The following is a 19,045-nucleotide window of genomic DNA, read 5'->3' on the forward strand; positions in this document are numbered from 1 at the left end:
TCATGAGGAGCCTTCAGTCCACCTGTGCTGGGTACACATGAAGTCTCCATGTTGTATAATGAGTCTTTTTATGAGTTCACAATTTGTGTCATTGATTTTAACAAATTGACATTTATTCTCTGAGCAAGTTTAATATTTCCCCAAACCTTCAGCTATGCAAAGACATGCTTTTGATGGTAAATCTTCAGTGTTTTGTATGGAATTCCAGCACAGGTATGTCTCATTTTCAGAATCACTTTTTCTTGGAAGTCTGTCTTAAAAAATATTACATTAAAGAAAGAGACCCTGGATTGTCCTTAAGAAAAAAGATGATTGAGTTTAGCAAATCTACATTCCCCCATATATATCTACTTTCCACAGTAAAACGAATCCTGATTCTGAAATTTCCTTATGATATTTTTATCTAATTTTCATTTTGAGGGCACAGAAAATGGAATGAATTACACTTATCTTCATCACTGGGGTTTAGTATAAAACAAAAATGTTCCCAAATGACAAAACCAAGAAAAGGTATAAAACTTAAACATAACTTTTATTCTACATCTATATTAATACAGTACAGAATAAACTCATTGGGTTTTGTTCGATCCTAAATATAGCAAGAACGCCCATTGTGAGTCTGCAATTGAATTTTTCTCACTTGAAGCTACTACCTAAAATTTTACCTTACCTTTAGACAGTTAAAATAGGGGAAAAAAGAAAATGTTTTGGACAAGTATTATTGAAACATGATTTGATCAAAATCATTTCGCTCATTTATTTTGATTATATTTTCAAATTCATATAATATATGACATATGAGTCATATAACATACAACATATATGACATATAAAAGTCATATAACTCATATTTTTACTTTCTGGCCAAGAAAATGCCATTTGTTACTTAAGGTTTTTCTTTTAGTGAAAATTCAAAATCAAATAATGTAAAAGTGTTTAACACAATTAGAACATATATTGGAATAAACAACTCCTATTGTTTTGTATTGTATTGTTTGGTTGGTTGTCCGTAAGAGACCTATGTGAGAACTGGATTATGAATTTTTATTGCTATGATCTACTTTGATTAATTCATAATTGCTATGTTTCATGAGTTTATAATGCTGACAGAGTTAGTATATCTCAAAGTGCAAATTCATAAAGGAAGGGTAACTTGATTCTAATTCAATTATTTAGGAATTCAACTTTGAGCCAGTTGGTACTTAAAGAAGCCTGGATTTGTTGAATTTACTTCACAGTAATACTTTCCAGTTGCCATTGCTATTTATTTATTATTTTTGCATATTCTCCACACTTATCTAAGATGGCTATTATACTCAGAATTTCCAGAGATTAATATACTGAGGTCTGAAAATTCAAGTGTCCAGTAAGCATTGTCTGGTAAACTATAAGCCCTTCCATGTGAAATTAGTCTTGGGCTTGGTTCGTAATTGGTCACCCTTTTACTTCCATGCAATCCTTTTCTTTACAATGAGAAAATTAGCATATCATTTATTCATTCATTCACTGATCAGATATTCATGAGAGCCTACTGTAAGCCAAGCATGATTCCAGCACCGAAAATAACTGTGGTGAATCAGGCAGGCAAGCTCTCAGCTCTCGGGAAGCTTACAGGCTAATGGGAGAGACAGCCAATTAACAAGACAACAATAAATAAAGATCAAAGTGCTATAAAAACTACACAAGGGAATGTGGAAAAGGGGAGTCTGGGGCACTTCATCAGATGGGATAGTTAAGAGTGGCCACTCTCCGTAGATGACATTTGAGCTGAACCCTCAATAATGAGAAATAAGAAACTATGCAACGATCTTGGAAAATTACCTCCAGACAGAGGAAGTAGCAAGGCAAAGATTCTGTGCCTGTGATTCCTTACGATTTGCATTTTCTGCTTTGTTAGGGGTTCTTTACATAAACATTTATCCACACCAATAGGGCATAGTAACATCTGTTCTTGTTAATTTTACTCAGAGGACTGAGTAGTTTAGAGGAAAAATCAATTGGTGACCCATCTCTCTACTGTAAGGATAACATACTTTGTTTTACTGGTGTAAAAAGTTTGGGTTGGACTTTCTTGTGTTTTCAAAACTGGTTCCCCTCTTGGGATTAGTGGCACTGAGAGTCATCATATGGAAAGCAATACAGAAAAAAAAAGTGGCTGTTGTGGATAAGAGAAAACAGGAGAAATGCTGGCCTCTGGTCTAAAGCAAGAACAAAAACCTGTTATATCTTGGTTTTGTTTTGTAAGAAAAATCAGTGAGTTTATCTTATTTTCTGACATGTTGGTGTTATATTGCTGAGTTGTCATCTTAATTTCTGTTCTTAGAGGCAATCAGATGCATGGATCCTTAAAAAACAGTAATCCTGGGCCGGGCGCGGTGGCTCACGCCTGTAATCCCAGCACTTTGGGAGGCCGAGGCAGGCGGATCACGAGGTCAGGAGATCGAGACCATCCTGGCTAACACGGTGAAACCCCATCTCTACTAAAAATACAAAAAATTATCCGGGCGTGGTGGCGGGCGCCAGTAGTCCCAGCTACTTGGGAGGCTGAGGCAGGAGAATGGCGTGAACCCGGGAGGCGGAGCTTGCAGTGAGCCGAGACCAGCCACTGCACTCCAGAGTGCAGACTCCATCTCAAAAAAAATTAAAAAAAATTTTTAAAAATCCTGATTATCGTTCCAGCGGTTCTCAAACTGACTTGTGTGTACAAAAAGGTGCTTCCTGTAAGTAATTGTTCATCACCTTATAAGGCTTATTAGGATATATGTTATAACTGTATAAATCTATTATATATATCTTTATATAAACACACTCATATATACATAGTTATATACATACATACTTTTCATCAGAATTACTGAAATCAACTAATACCACAAAACCAAACTAAGGAGATAGTCCTCCCATAAAACTTGAGGCTATGATGTGTCTGATAAGCCATGGCCAGAAGCTTGCACATGCACTCAAGCACAAGCACTAGTGCACAACCAGCCAAAGTGAGAAAACCAGTGAGATAAAGAGGCCTGCCTAAGGTCACACAGAAGGGCGGCGGGTAGTCTGAGAACACAGCCACGACTCTGGGCTGCCAATTCAGTCCAGAGCTTCCTCCTGGGGAAAATTACAGACCAGCTCAGACGGTACCTGCACAGACAATGGCCTTATTCTTTCTTTACTCTCCTAATTTGATTATTTTTTTCTTGCCGTAGGAGTTAAGTAAGACATTTTGGCAGGCACTTAAAAAGAGGAGTGCCAGGCACAGTGAAAGAGTCCATGGGTGATTCTGCTGCAAGACCAAGGAGAAATAAGTTATTGATGATGTTTAAAGGCAGAGAGGCCCATGGCTTACTGAGTACCCAGTGTTGCTGATAACTCTCATCTTCTTATTCCTCTGTTGGAAAAAAATTATAGGGTTGAATTGCTACTTAACTGTTTTCTAAGGAGAAAAAAGGGATGGTGTTTATTGCATTGATTTTTTTTTGCTTTATTTAATTTATTTTTCAAAATTCTTCTTTAATAGCACATTGAAACATGGATGTGTAAATTGTTTTATGTCTTCTTATCTTCAAGTGCAGTAACTAACAATGACAATTTTTCCAGTTGCTTATCACTCTGCTGCAACCAATAATAGTTATTCATAAGTTACTCTTCTTAATGCATAAGGCTATTGAATAATGTTAGTCTTAAACTAGGTATCTTATTTCATAGTTGAAGACTGTAGACTGTTTTTGAACATTCTTTGAACCATTTCTTGTGGTTCAAATGAGTTCAGCCACCACTATAGTTTCACCAAGTCTTCCTTAGAGTGAGAGTACCTTGTCAGCCTTCTGGACTTCAGTGTAAATGGCAAATTGTAAGGGGTAAATAAGTGTATGTGTGCTTTGTAGGAAGGCACCAGAGGTCTGTGCAAGTTTTGTTTGTTTGTTTGTTTGTTTTTGGAGACAGAGTTTTGCTCTTGTTGCCCAAGCTGGAGTGCAATGGTGCAATCTTGGCTCACTGCAACTTCCACCTCCTGGGTTCAAGCAATTCTCCTGCCTCAGCTTCCTGAGCAGCTGGGATGACAGGCGCGTGCCTCCATGCCTGACTAGTTTTTTGTATTTTTAGCAGAAACAGGGCTTCACCATGTTAGCCAGGCTGGTCTTGAACTCCTGACCTCAGGTGATCTGCCCGCCTCAGCCTCCCAAAGTGCTGGGATTACAGGCGTGAGCCACCGCGCCCGGCCAAGTATTTTTAAATGTACTGTCCTTGTGGAGGATTTCTTTGTCATAGAGCTCCTTCCTCTAGTGACCCTTTGTTAATCTGGGACAGTGTAAACTCAGCCATAAACTGTCAACTCCTGGAGAGGGGCTAGAGATCATTGGTCTTTTTATACCCAAGGCGTAGCCTGGAGGCCGGCCCCAGTGCAGATTCTCAATGAATGTGTGTTTGATTCATAATCATGTATGTACTATCTCTCTTCTAAAGGAACACCTTTAATCAAGCAAAGGAAATATAGCTGTATAAGTGGAGTATCTAGTCGGATCCATCATCCCGTATAGAATTTTGTGTGTTTATTCCTCTTTCAGTAGCTGAATTGATGCAAATGATAAACACTAAGGTCGCTGAACGGACATAAGGTAATGGTTTTCACGGTGTTTTGGTTATACAATCTCCAAAACATGCAGCTTTATCTATAATACCATTCATGAGTTTAAAAATAATTGGTAAAAAGGCTGCAACTATGCTTTCCATTGCCCTAAATATCTCCCAGAAGTCATCTTGAATGACTTCTCCATCCCCCACCCTCCTGTGCCTTCTGTCTGCCAGAGGCTTCCCAGTTCGCCGGCCCAGACTCATCTTACAAAGAAAATACTCCGAATCAATTGGCAAGTGCTTACAAGTCATTAGCTTCTTGCTGAGTTAATTAGGAGTCATTAACTTCAGGGGTTAGGACACACAGAATACCCTTGCCTGGGGTTTCTGAACCGAATTTGAAGTAGTACATGGAAGACAATATCTAAATATCCTTAGTTTAAGAAATACGTTTAAGAAATAGTAAGAGTTTAAGCCCCCAAAAGCCCCAGTGATGTTCCCTCTAAAAATAAGTAAACATGTAAAACTAAAAACTCACATTTGAAAAATGTGACCTCCCAAGGAGCTGGACTTTAGCCAAAAAGCACATTGGATTCATTCCTGTATCCAAGATAGTTTTTCCATTGGCCACCAGGTACTAAAGTTCCAACTCCCCTGCCCTAGAAATGTCGTGGCTGGCGGAGCCTGGGGACATTGTCAGCCTCACATGCAGGAGGCATGGACATGTTCACCGCATGCACACACACCTTCACAATCAGTGCACTTACAAACACACATGCACACCTAATTTCTATTACTTGATAATGTGAGAATAAGAGCCAGAGTATACCTAAAAAGGAAAAGTCAAGCTTTAGAAAGTAACCACCTAAGTAAATTCCAAGTACTTGAGTCTGTACTTAGTATTTGATAACTTAAATACTCATTTGTACCACAGGCAAGCTAATTTTGTTAGATACTCACTGGGAGGTAGTTCTGTAATAGTATTATTGTTTGTATGCTGAGAAATTTATTCATTCAAAGAGACAGTCTGTATGAAAATCTGACAAAGAGATTTGAAATTGTAATGATTTCAGACATAGAAAGGTTGTATTTCCAATTCTGCTTCAGAACTTACCTACATTTAGATCTTTGCATCTTGCTCTAAATCAGTGTGTGTGTATCTCTCTCAAAAAATGTATGCAATGAACCAATGCTATATTCTTTGATTAAAAATAGAGACATGGTAGGTTTTTGATTTAAATGATAGGCCGGGGAATTTGACAACCCTGCTTTTGAAGCATCTCTTCATCCCTTACAGCTTTGTTATATTGAGAAATTTAGTTAATTCTTCTAAGTCCTAATTTCTTCTTGTAAAAGATGAGAATAATAAAACATAGATGATAGTGAAATGAATTAATATGTAAAAGCACCTAAAATAGCGCCTCGCACATAACAAACATCAATAAATATTAATATCAACGATGTCAATTGTTGTTTGTAGAGCTAACCTATTCTGTCTTCATACGGATATTTTTGTACTTAGCCATGGTTAAGAATTCTAAAACAGATTTGATTTATCCCAAATATGAATATGTAGGAAGATGAAGCTAGGCAATGTAGATATTTCCTGTGACTATAATCTATATAGAGGTAAAAGCTTGCATTTTAACCTCGCCTTATTGATAATGACTTACATTATTTCCTCTGTCTCCCATTTATTCCGTCACATTCTTTGTGATCACTGACAATTTCCACACTTGATTGGGTACCACCTTATTGGAGTCTATACTTGACATTGTTCTTAAGCTAATGTGTGAACTTAAATGAGCTTTAGCAAAACTTTCTTCAGTATCAATAGTAAAAACAACCTCACCTGCCATAAAATAAGCAGTTTCGGGTGTCTCATGAACGTATGTATGTATGGCCAGACACGGTGGCTCACACCTGTAATCTCAGCACTTTCGGAGGCTGAGGCAAGAGGACACCTTAAGGCCAGGAGTTTGAGTCCAGCCTGGGCAACATAGGAAGACTCTATCTCTACAAAAAAAAAAAAAATTAAAAAATTTAAAAACACATTTTTAATGACATAAATACTTAAATGACAGCATTTAAAAGCAACGCTGTCAAACACACCAAATACCTAGGAATAAATTAAATGATAGATATGAAGAGTTTGTATGTTAAATATTATGTAACACTGAAAAATTTAAAAATGATTCTGAACATCACGTTCCTAGATTGAAGATGATAAAGATGGCAATTCTGATAAGATTGATTGTATTCACTGAATGTAATCTCAGTCAAAATCATGGGAGAATTTGCAGAAATTGAAAAAATGATTCCAAAATTTACATGGAAGTACAAAAGACTACACATAACCAAGATAATGTTAGTTTTAAAAACTACTTAAAATGATTATTTAAAAGTTAAAAAATTGTTCATTAAAAATTTTAATTGCAAATATTATAAAAATTGATTAAACATGCAATTAAAAATTTTAAGTTAAAATTGTATAAATTTTCCAAACCTTCATGAATTTTTACTCAAATATAAGCACTATGAAGTTTAAGATGTAGAGTCTTTTCAGAGGTCAGGATGGCTCCCTCATGCTGCCATCTCCCAGTCAAAATCCCCCTTCCAATGCCTGCTCTTCCAATGCCTATCACCATAGCATACTTTCATTTGCTGTTGGACTTTATATGAATGGAATCACATAGAATTTACTCTTTTGGGTCTGGATACATTTACTCAACATGGTGTTTGAGATGTATTCATGTTGTTGTATATAGCAGTTGTATTGTTGCATTGTATATAGCAGTATATGTTGTTGTATATAGCAGTTACATTGCTTTATATTGTTGTGTGCTATTCCATTGTAGAGTTTATTACATTTAATATATGTACTGTACTGTTAATAAACATTGTAATTGTCTCCAATACATACCTAGGAGCAGAATTGCTAGGTGATAGAGTAAGCATATGTTAACATTTTTCAGAATGTGTCAGTTTTTGAAGTGGTTGTACCGATCTACTGTCCCATTAGAAATATGTAAGATTCACCCCAAATGCTTGCCAGTACTTGTTAACTGGTCTTTATAACTGTAGCCATATCATGGGTGTATAATGGCGTATTGTTATGATGTGAATTTGCTTTTCTCTGATAACTAATGCTGTTGAGCACTTTTGCATATGCTTATTGACTATTGGAATATACTCTTTTGTAAAGTTCCTGTTCAAGTCTTTTGCTCATTAAAAAAAAAATTCTCATTGATTTGAAGAAGTTCTTTTCTATTCTGGGGAAAAGTGCTTTGTCAGATTTATATGTTGCAAATATCTTCTCCCAGTATATGGCTTATCTTTGTCACTTTCTTACCAGTTCTGCTTTGATAAACACAAGTTCTAAATTTTACTTTATTTTATTTATTTATTTTTAGACAGTCTGCCTCTGTCACCTAGGCTGGAGTGCAGTTGCACAGCCTCGGCTCACTGCAGCCTCCGCCTCCTGGGTTCAAGCAATTCTCTCGCCTCAGTGTCCCAAGTAGCTGGAATTATAGGCACCTGCTACCACGCCTGGCTAATTTTTATATTTTTTAGTAGAAACACAGTTTCACCATGTTGATCAGGCTGGACTTGAACTGACCTCAAGTGATCTACCCGCCTCGGCCTCACAAAGTGATGAGATTACAGGCATGAGCCACTGCACCGGGCCAGGAGTTCTAAATTTTAATAAAGTTTATTTCATCAGTCTTTTATTTTTGTGGTTAGGACTTTTTATGTCCTACACAGTCCTAAGTTTATAAAAATATTGTACTATATTTTCTTCCAGAAACTTTACTGTATTTTCTTGCATATTAAGGTCTATGATTCATGTCAAATTAATTTTTGTGTATGGTGAGAGGTAGAGTTCTTTTTTTCCAATAAGATATTAATGCAACAGTATCTATTAAAAAGAATCATCTTTGCTTCCCCAACTGTATTTCACTCATGAGTTTATTGTAAATCAGGTAGTGATTTCTGTGAGGATCTGTTTCTAAATACCTTCTAATAGTGTATTTGTCTATCCTTGTACCAATACCACACCATTTTAAACTTACAGCACTTTTATAGTAAGTCTTAACATTTACTAATCTGTGTGCTATTCAATTTTATTTCAGTATTTCATTGGGTATTGTATTTCTACATACATATCAGAATCATATTATACATTTCTTTTTAAAAAGCCTGCTGAGATTTTAATTAGAATTGTGCTGAATATGTAGAACACTGACATTTTATCAATATTGACTCTTCTAGTCTCTCCTTTTATTTAGGTCATCCTTATGCTGCAGATTTCTAGAGGTATTGTATACTTTTCATTTGATTATTCTCAATATTTTTATTGTTTTTTAAATTATTGCAAATGATAGTATATTAATTTATTTTCTTTTCATCAATTGCTAGTGTCTAGAAATATAATTGATTTTTTAATATTGACTTTGTATCCAGGAACTTGTTGTTATAGTCACTTAATCATTGTAACAGATTCTTTGTAATTCTTCTGGCTTCCCTCCATTCACAATCCTGTCATAACTGAAATTTACCTCCTTTTCAAACTTTGTAACTTTCATTCCTTTTCGTTGCTTAAGTGAACTGCATAACTTAAGCTCTGCTACAATGCTGACTGGCTGTGGTGTTAGTGGACATCTTAGTCTTATTTCCAAACTCATGGAGAAAGCATTCAGATTTTCTACAATACATATGATGTTATCCATAGTTTGTTTTTGTCAATGCCCAGGCTGGTCTCAAACTCCCGGGCTCAAGCGACCCTCTTGTCTCAGCTTCCTAAGGTGCTGGGATTACAGGCATGAGCCACCACACCCGGCCTGTAAGTAAAGTTTCATTGGAGCACGGCCATACTCATTCATGTATGTATCATCTATGGCTGCTTTTGTGTTATTATGGCAGATTGAGTAGTTGCTTATAGAGACCCTATAGTCCATCAAGGCAAAAATATTTACAATCTGGACTTTTAGAAAAACAGTTGGATGACTCTTGATTTATCACATGTCCAAGGTGAGAGGCATAAGGCTGTTTATTAGAGCACTGTTTCGTAGTAAAAAAAAAAAAAAAAGCAAGAACAGTTTTAAATTCTCATTAATAAGGGAGTAGACAACTGGACTGTGGAATATTCAATCACAGAGAAATTCTGTACAGCAGTTAAAGTGACTGAGAGCCATGTTTCAACACTGACAAATTTCAAAAGAATGACTAAAAGAAAATTCCATTGATATAAAATAACTATAAAACACTTTAAGTAAACTTTTAAACACACAAATAATACAGTGTGTATTTTTCTGAGACATGTATCCATTTCACTGCCTTTAGTCTCCACGTGTAGTATGTATTTCATGTTTACAAATACCATGCCCCCCACTGAATTGCACGTCTGTGGGAGGGCTCAGTATCACCTGAAGTGGACCCCTCCCAAACTGTGATTCAGGAAGAAGCAGTGCAGTGTAGTGATTCAATGCATAACCCTAGAGATGAGCTGCCTCCATTAGAAAATTGGCTCTGCCACTTTGTAGTCCTGTGACTTTAGGCAATTTACTCTCTGGGCCTCAGTTTCCTAATCTGAGAATAGAAACCAAGGCTTCTCTCTCTAAACTCAGATAACATTAGAATGGAAGGACTGGACAAAGGTCATCTAGTTGATTTGCATGGATATTTCCTGGGGGCCTAAGGATTCCTTGAAAAACCTCAGATGTTCTTTATGTCTGCAGATTAAGAGACACAAGAGGTACCCTAAGGGGCATACGTGTACGTGTGTGTGTACGATTCCGCCCCTATGCCAGGAGAAGTAATGCTGCTGAACACTTTATATATTTGACTTCCACACACTCATTTATTTGAATGTTTTAGGAAATCTCTTTCTGACTTGGCTGTCTCTTTTCTCTCTTGTCTGTCATCATTCTACGAATGCCCTGTATTCCTCCAAACTACATGGTTTAATGAGCTTTTTCTTCTATCAAAGTACAGTATGCATGTAGAAAATATACACACCATGAGGTAGGGCTAGAAGGATTTTCACAAGCTAAACAACCCCATGTAATCTTAACATTTGAGTAAAGAATAGTATAACCTTAGAAGTTTCCTTCATGCTCCTTCCCAGTCTCTGATCTTCTCCCAAAATAATTGTTATCTTGACTTCTAACATCATTGATTACTTTTGCCTTTTCAAATTCTTACAGACATTTAATATGAATAAATCGTTTATCTGCTTTATCGTATCTGTCATGTTCTGCTCAATATTATGTTTATGAGACTCATCAATATTATAGTGTGTGGCATTATTTTATTCATTTTCACTACTGTATGGTACTCCTTTTTATGACTGTCAATTTATGTATCTATTATGCTATTTAAGTAGATTTTTATTGTTTACATTGTTGGCTATTACAAACAATGCTCATGTAAACATTCTTGTATATCTCCTTTAATAAACACAGGTATAAACTTTTGTTGGGAATATATTAGAAATGGAATTGATGAGTTCTTGATGTTTTGCTAATGTCAATTTTAATAAATTCTACTACACTCTTCCTCAAGGTGTTGTTACCAACTTACCCTCCTACCAAAAAATGGATGAGAGTTCCAATTACTACATAACCTTGCCCACATTTGGTATTGTGGTTCTTTTTAACTTTTGCCATTCTGTTAGATATTTAGTGGTATTCTATCCTCAATGTGGGCAACTCCCTCCAAAGAAACAAAAAGGAACACCCCTCACCCACAATTTTCACACTGTAGCTTGCCTCTTCACTCCCTTACCGGTCTTAGCTTGCTAAACTGAGGTTTGTAATTTTAATGAAGTTTAATTTTAAAATGCTTTTTCTTATGTTTAGTGCTTTTCAAGTTCTGTTTAAGAAGTCTTTGCCTACACCAGGATAATTAAGATATTTTCTTCTGTTAACTTCTAGAAGTTTTATCATTCTATAATTTACATTTAGATCTATGATTCATCTGAAATTGACTTTTTGCATCATATGAGGTAGGTGTAGAGATTTTTTTTCAAAATATATATTTCCAATAGCCCTGTGCCAGTTTTTGAAAGGAGTGTCCTTTTTCTTGTGATTTGCAGTACCATCTTTTCCTTAAATATAGCCATCTATGTGTGTCTATTCTTGACTCTCTTCTATTCTATTTGTGCGTTTTTCTTCCTTACACCAAGCCAGATGGTCTTTATTGCTATAACTTTATCATAAATCTTGAAATCCAGAGTTGAGTTCCTCAGCTTTGAATTTTCTCCTTAAAGAATGCTTGGCTGACTTACTGTTTCAGGCATGATGGAGTCACTTATAAAACACTATCCCTCCTGCTGACAATAGTAGGAAAATCTTGACAAAATAGCAAGAAAATAACTCTTTGAATATAATGGACAGCAACCAACACAGAGAGTACTAAAGAAAAAAAATCACAGAATAACCTTGGTTTATTTCCTCAAAGCATTTCTCAATTCCCTGCATGGGGAAATAGCCCCAGTAGACATTAAGAGTTATTCCAAGCTGTGGAAGCAAAGGTAGGTGGCCAAAATTATTGAAATCTGAGGGGCAAAAACAGAGGAAAACTCAGAAGTGAGCCTCCAAATTTGCATATAAATATTCTTTATATCTTTTGTATTTACCCACTTATTTATGGTATTAGTCCATTCTCCCACTGCTATAAAGAAATACCCAAGACTGGGCAATTTATAAAAAAAAGAGGTTTAATTGACTCACAGTTCCACATGGCTGGGGAGGCCTCAGGAAACTTACAATTGTGATGGAATGTGCCTCTCCACAGGGCAGCAGGAGAAAGAAGTGCCTAGAGAAGGAGGAAGAGCTTGTTATAAAACCATCGGATCTCATGTGAACTCACTCACGATCACAAGAACATCTTGGGGGAAACTCCCCCATGATTCAGTTACCTCCATCTGGTCTCTCCTTGACACGTGGGAATTATGGGGATTACAATTCAAGATGAAATTTGTGTGGGGACACAAAGCCTAACCATATCATTTATCATTGCAGGTATTTGTCATTACCTCTAAATTTTTGTTTGATATCATTTCCCTTCATTCTAAAAAATTCTTTTTATACTTCTCTTAGTGCTGGTATACTGACAATGGATTCTCTCAGATTTTGTTTATCTGAAACTCATTTTATTCACATTTCAAACAATATTTTTACTTAAAAGATACTATTCTTATGGAAAATAGAAATTCTGAGTGGTAGTTCTTTTCTTAAACACTTTAGAAATGTCATTCCATTGTCTTCTGGACATCTTTTTTTTTATTAGAAGTCATCACTCATTCAAAACATTGTTCCCCTGTCTATATCTTGATTTCTGGCTGCTTTTAAGATATTTTGCTTATCTTTGAATTTCAGTAATTTGCTTATGCTGTGCCTGGATATGGCTACCTTTACGTTTATCTGGCTCTGGATTTGCTGCAATTTTTGGATCTGGGTTGATAATTGGATCATCTTTTTCAATTAGTTTTTGGATCATTGGTGCTGGCACAACAAATGTTATGTATGTTAGAGTGCTTGATGTCCTTCAGGTGACTGCAGTTTTTGTTTGTTTGTTTGTTTGTTTTTGGGTATCAGATTCTCTTCTTCAGATTGGGAAATTTTTAATATTTTATCTTTAATTTTCATTGTCCTTTCTTATATAATCTCCATTCTGCTATAAAGTTCTGGTGGATTTTTATTTTAGATGGTGTCCTTAAAAGAACTGTGTTCATGCTTGGCTTTAATAGATACTACCAAATGCTTTCCTAAAGAGTTTACATCAATTTATACTCTCCTTTATCAATTTGCACTCTCACCAGAAATGTGTGACAGTTACATATGTTTCACGTCCTTGCTAACACTTGGTATTGTCAGTCTTTTCATTTAGGCAATTCTGATGCATGTGTGTAGCAGCAGCACATTGTAACTAATGATATTTATATACATATTCAGATTTATGTTCACATTCATTCTGTATCAATTTCTACATATTTTTGTCATTTTAGAATCTAGCCTAAGTATAAATTGTTAGAAAACCATCAAAAGTCATTTGATATTCATGCAAACTAAAGTTGTAAATAAGGTGGTAAATAGGGAGCAGTATTAAACGTAAGTGTATGTTGTTCTATAAATAAGCAATAGTCCATTTCTAAGGGTAGGAGTTGTTTTGTAGAACAGCAGGAAAAAACAAAAGTCAGAAACTGCTCCAACTTATGACATGCAATAAATGAAACAATCTCAGCAGTAGACTAAGAAGGTACAGTGGAAAGAATGAGACATAAGAAGGCACAATGGAAAAAAATGGTCTTATCAAGTTCTAGACATTCATTTGATATTTTATAATATATTTAATTACTATGCTAAGATTTCTCATCTGTTTACTTGTTGACTTTTCTTTTACTTTCTTGAACATTCTTATAGCTGTTTTAAAATCACTGTCTGCTAATTCCAATATCTAGGTTATATTAAAATCTGTTTCTACTACTTATTTGTGTCTTCTCATCATGGGTGATATGGTTTGGAGGTTTGTCCCCTCCAAGTCTCATGTTAAAATATGATTCCCAATGTTGGAGGTGGGACCTAGTGGGAGGGGTTGGGTGATGGAGGTGGATCATGAATGGCCCTGTGCCTTCCCTGCAGTAATGAGTGAGTTATTGCTCTATTACTTCACACTAGAACTGGTTGTTTAAAGGAACCTGGTGCCCCCTCCTACCTCTCTCTTGCTCCCTCTCTTGCCTTGTGGTGTGTCTGCTCCCCATTCACCTTCCTCCATGATTGGAAGCTTCCTGAGATCCTTACTGAAAGCAAATGCTGGTGCCATGCTTTTTGTATATCTTGCAGAACTGTGAGCCGAACAAACCTCTTTTCTTTATAAATTAGCCAGCCTCAGGTGTTCCTTTATAGTGATGCAAAATGGACTAAGACCATGGCATAATCTTCTGCTTTTTAGATTATCTAATTATTGTTGATTTTGTACATTACACATTTTTGATGACATTGTAAAGAGTCTGGCTACTATTGTCTTCTTTAAAGAGTATTAAAATTTCTCTCTTAGGCAGTTAATTACTGGTAGATCCTCTTAGTACTGTTGGGCTCAGCTTAATTATTTCTTAAAGCTTGTCCTCTTTTGTCCTAAATCACAGCCTAAGCATGCAGCCTTACTCTGGGCTGTATGTAGCCCTTTCTCTTAAACTGTGGCGTTTCTGAGGTCTTAATTGAATGGCCAAGGGTCTCAGTGAGGTTTCTCCCCTCTGACTGGATAGGACTTCTTATCTCCCAGCACTGTGGTGTCCTCATTCAAATCTTGATCCCATACAGCACTCTTTGCTGGCCTCACAGAGATTTAACTGTGATTAATAACCTGGTTCTCAGACAAGAACCTATGTAAAACCTCACTCGGACGTCTAAGACTCCTTTGTGTCCAACTGCCTCCTCTCTGGAGTCCTGATAAGCTCCAGTCATTCCTGTATCTCTGAACTCCAGTTTGTGCTTACTCTGCTCAGCAAAACCACTGTGCTCCGTTTGTCCTCCTTGCACTGTGGTTTAGAAGGTGTCTACTCACTAAAAGCTTGGGTAAGCACTGGGCTAACTTTTATGTTTCCCTTTACTCAACAAAAAATCTTACACTGCCTGTTGTCCAGTGCTTGAAAGAGTTGCTTCATTTTCTTCCCCCAGCTTTACAAATTGTTTACAGTGGAGGGACAAATACAGTACTAGTTACTGAGTCATGACCAGAATTTGAAATTCCCTGTTTGGATAACCAGTTTATACAAGCCTGAATAGAGTTGGAGTGTACTTTCTCCATTTCCATTTTCTGGAATAATTTTTAAAATGTAAAAATTGTTTATTATTTTAGGAATAATATAAATCTTTTGGTAAAATTACATAGATTCAGTAATTTTTAGGTAGATTTTGATTATTTATTTGATTAAATCATTATATTTCATGATTATTGGCCTATTAAGATTTCTATTTCCTTATAAGTCATTTTCAGTAATTTATAAGGAAATTATAGATTTCATCTGAGGCTACAAATTTATTGACATGTGAGCACATTTTAAATACATTAAACCTGTTACAAATCAATATAAACCAATTATATAAATGGTAAAGAATATGGACAGGCAGTTCAGAGATAAATGACTATTGAAAATGTTTTAAAATTTTATCTACTTTCATAAAACAAAATAAAGATACCTTTTTTATTGACCAGATTGTAAAAAAAGTTATATAAGCTACTAGGTAAGTAAACATGTGGTTAACCAGGCATTCATACTCTATTGGTGAGAGACAATATTGCCCTAGAATCTGTCAAGAGAATTTTGGTAAGAATTTTCAAAATCTGAAATATTCATACTCTTTGACTTAGCAATTCCACTTGTAGAAATTGATTCTGCAATAGACATATATATAAGGATATTTATTGAATTGTTATTTAAATAAAAGAGTCTATTCATACAGATAAAAACATGCAACTACTAGAAAGGTAATAAATTTATAAATGATGATATATAGAGGTCTCATATATATATATAAATGAAAATAAAATAAAAATGAAACAAACAAAAACAACACACACACACACACACACACACCCCACACACAGTGCAGAGCAATGAGTATAGTAGTATCTCACTGGAATAAAAACGTACTAAAACACACACACATATACCTGAGGAACTGGTATCAGAGAGTACCTCTGAAGAAGGAATTGGGGAACTGAGATCACAGGATAATTTTTTTAACTGTATGCCCTTTTGTACTAGTAAGTTTTTTTGACATGTGAGTCAGAACCTATCTACTGCATTAAGTGAGCACTTACTGTGTAGAGGATTTGAATGTGTGGTTACCAAGAGTTACTCTAAACAAAAGAGCTGGATGAGATTTGACAGGAAAGGCAAAAAATAAATAAGGAAAGAATTCTGTCCTCTAGCCATTCTTAATGTAACAGAGAAAAATAAGGCATAACAAATTAAGTAAAAAGTCATTTTTGTTTATTGTGTATGTATTACTGGAAAATAGTAAAAAATTGCATGATGTGTTTTAGCTATTTAGAATGATTTATTGAACAGGAGATGTAAAGCCAAGATTCCAAATTGACAGATAACTATTAAATCACTTAAAAATCAAAAGGATAAAATGCTCCACTAAGCACTGCTGAAATACAACAATCTGATTCTTGTCTAGAAACCTGCATGAGCACATGAAAAAATTGCCATAGCATTTCGACAATTGCATAATTGCCCTGCTCAGATCACTTCCACAAACTCTAATTTCTCTTAAAGAAAATCTAAATTCTTTAAACTAACTTATTATCTTCTCAAATCTACATCCAACTCGTTTTTGTTTCTCCCTCTTCCTACCTGTATGCTTCTAAAATTTTATTATTTACAGTTTTTAAAACGTTCCACTCTCATTTCCACCACTCCACTTTCTTTCATGTTATTTTGTGACAAGGATTTTTTTTTTGTCTTGCACTCTGTTAAAAGCTTTCTCAAATTCCTTCTGTTAATACTTGATTTATACTACTTCCACTACAATAAACAAAAACGACTTTATACTTAATTCATGTATGTCTTATTTTCTCTTTATTACATTATAAATAGCTGGAGGACAGAATTCTTTCTTGATCCATTTTTGCCTTCCCCATGGAATCCGGTCCAGTTTCGCGTGCTCAGCAGCTCTCAGTAACCACACATTCAAATCCTCTGTATACTAAGTCCTCACTTCATCTCAGCCATTGGTTCATGGAAACCGCGACCTGAAGCGAAACGAATGTAACTAAACCAATTTTCCCATAGGCTTATATAAAGAAGACTTAAATTCCTAGGGCGTATTTCTTTTTCTTTTTTCTTAAATTTAATTTAATTTTAAGTTCCGGGATACATGTGCAGAACGTGCAGGTTTGTTACGTAGGTAAACATGTGCCACGGTGGTTTGCTGCACCTCTCAACCCATCACCTAGGTATTAAGCCCCGCATGCATTCGCTGTTTATCCCGATTTTCTCCCTACCCCCGTCCTCCCGACAGACCCAGTGTGTGTTCCCTTCCCTGCGTTCCTGGGGCATATGTCTAGTCACAAAACATCACCAACTTCTGCATAAAGACTAAAACACTTCCAGTATTAAACATTGAAATATGTGTGAGCTAAATGTACTATTAAGATAGAGTCAAAAAACAGAGAATTATTTACCCAATTTTTGGTGAATCAGTAAGTGATGGCAGTCATAGTGGTGGTGGGTAAAATCAAAGAATAAGTGTGTTTGCAAAGCATTTTAAAATTCCAGTTCAGGGTCTAGAGTGGCCAGAGCCTATCCCTATAGCTCTGGGCTCCCAGCAGGCACCAGCCTGGCCTGAACACCCTCCCATCACTGGTGATTCACATGCACACTCACACACTCACACCCACATTCACCCACACACCCACACCCACACTCAAACTCACACCCACACTCACATCCACACACTCACACTTGCTCACACTTACCCACTCAACCACACTCGCTCACACTTACCACACTCACACTCTCACCCTCACTCACCCCCACACACTCACACCCACACTTGCCCACACTCATCCACACTCACACTCACCCACACTTACCTACACCCACCTCACACTCACACTCACACTGGGGCCATGGAGTATCAACTCACAGGTACAGCTTTGGGATGTGGGAGGAACCCAGAATGTATGGAGAAAACCCACACAGACGTGGGGAGAACACACACTCCACACAGACAGGGTCCCCAATGGGAATTCATTTTTTTCTCCTCAATTTTAGAACACAGCGTTGAATGAAGTGTTATTCGAGGACCTGCTATATATAAGATTGACACTTGGGATAGCAGTGCTTAGTCATGTATGAAGGACAGAAAGGAGCCCATTGTGCCTGAAAAGTAGGAAATATGCCAGACAATGGAAGATGTAGTTGGAAAAGTAGCAACGCCTGGATTACAGGGGGCATGTCACCCTGGTAAAGAATATGGATTCTTATTTACCTGTATGGTAATAGTACTGGAAACTATTAATCTGTCCCTGACAATCTGCTTTGTGTTTGGTTGTTGTGTAGAGAGAATGCACTGAAGGAGGTGAAGCTGAAATGAAAGCCTGGAGACCAATGTGAAGTTGATGCATTAATACAAACAAGAGAACAGTGGCCTGGACTAAACAAGTAGCAGTAAAGAAGGGAGAAGTGGCCGGGCACGGTGGCTCAAGCCTGTAATCCCAGCACTTCGGGAGGCCGAGGCAGGCAGATTACCTGAGGTCGAGAGTTCGAGACCATCCTGGCCAACACAGTGAAACCACGTCTCTACTAAAAATACAAAAATTAGCCAGGCATGGTGGTGCGTGCCTGTAATCCCAGCTACTTGGGAGGCTCAGGCAGGAGAATCGCTTGAACCTGGGAGGCAGAGGTTGCAGTGAGCCGAGATCGCACCATTGCACAGCCTGGACAACAAAAGCGAAACTCTGT

At 36.6% G+C, this 19,045-nt stretch overlaps 1 long non-coding RNA gene across 1 annotated transcript; it reads left to right on the forward strand.

The window, feature by feature from the left end:
• The first annotated feature begins 3,910 nt into the window (after positions 1–3,910).
• On the forward strand, positions 3,911–18,800 carry LOC129533005 (uncharacterized). The gene is made up of 3 exons (XR_008678999.2): positions 3,911–4,610; positions 18,356–18,547; positions 18,644–18,800. It is a non-coding gene; the product is annotated as an uncharacterized lncRNA (long non-coding RNA).
• Positions 18,801–19,045: the final 245 nt, after the last annotated feature.

The sequence above is a fragment of the Gorilla gorilla genome, chromosome 3 (assembly GCF_029281585.2).
Source record: "Gorilla gorilla gorilla isolate KB3781 chromosome 3, NHGRI_mGorGor1-v2.1_pri, whole genome shotgun sequence".
Taxonomy (NCBI): Eukaryota; Metazoa; Chordata; class Mammalia; order Primates; family Hominidae; genus Gorilla; species Gorilla gorilla.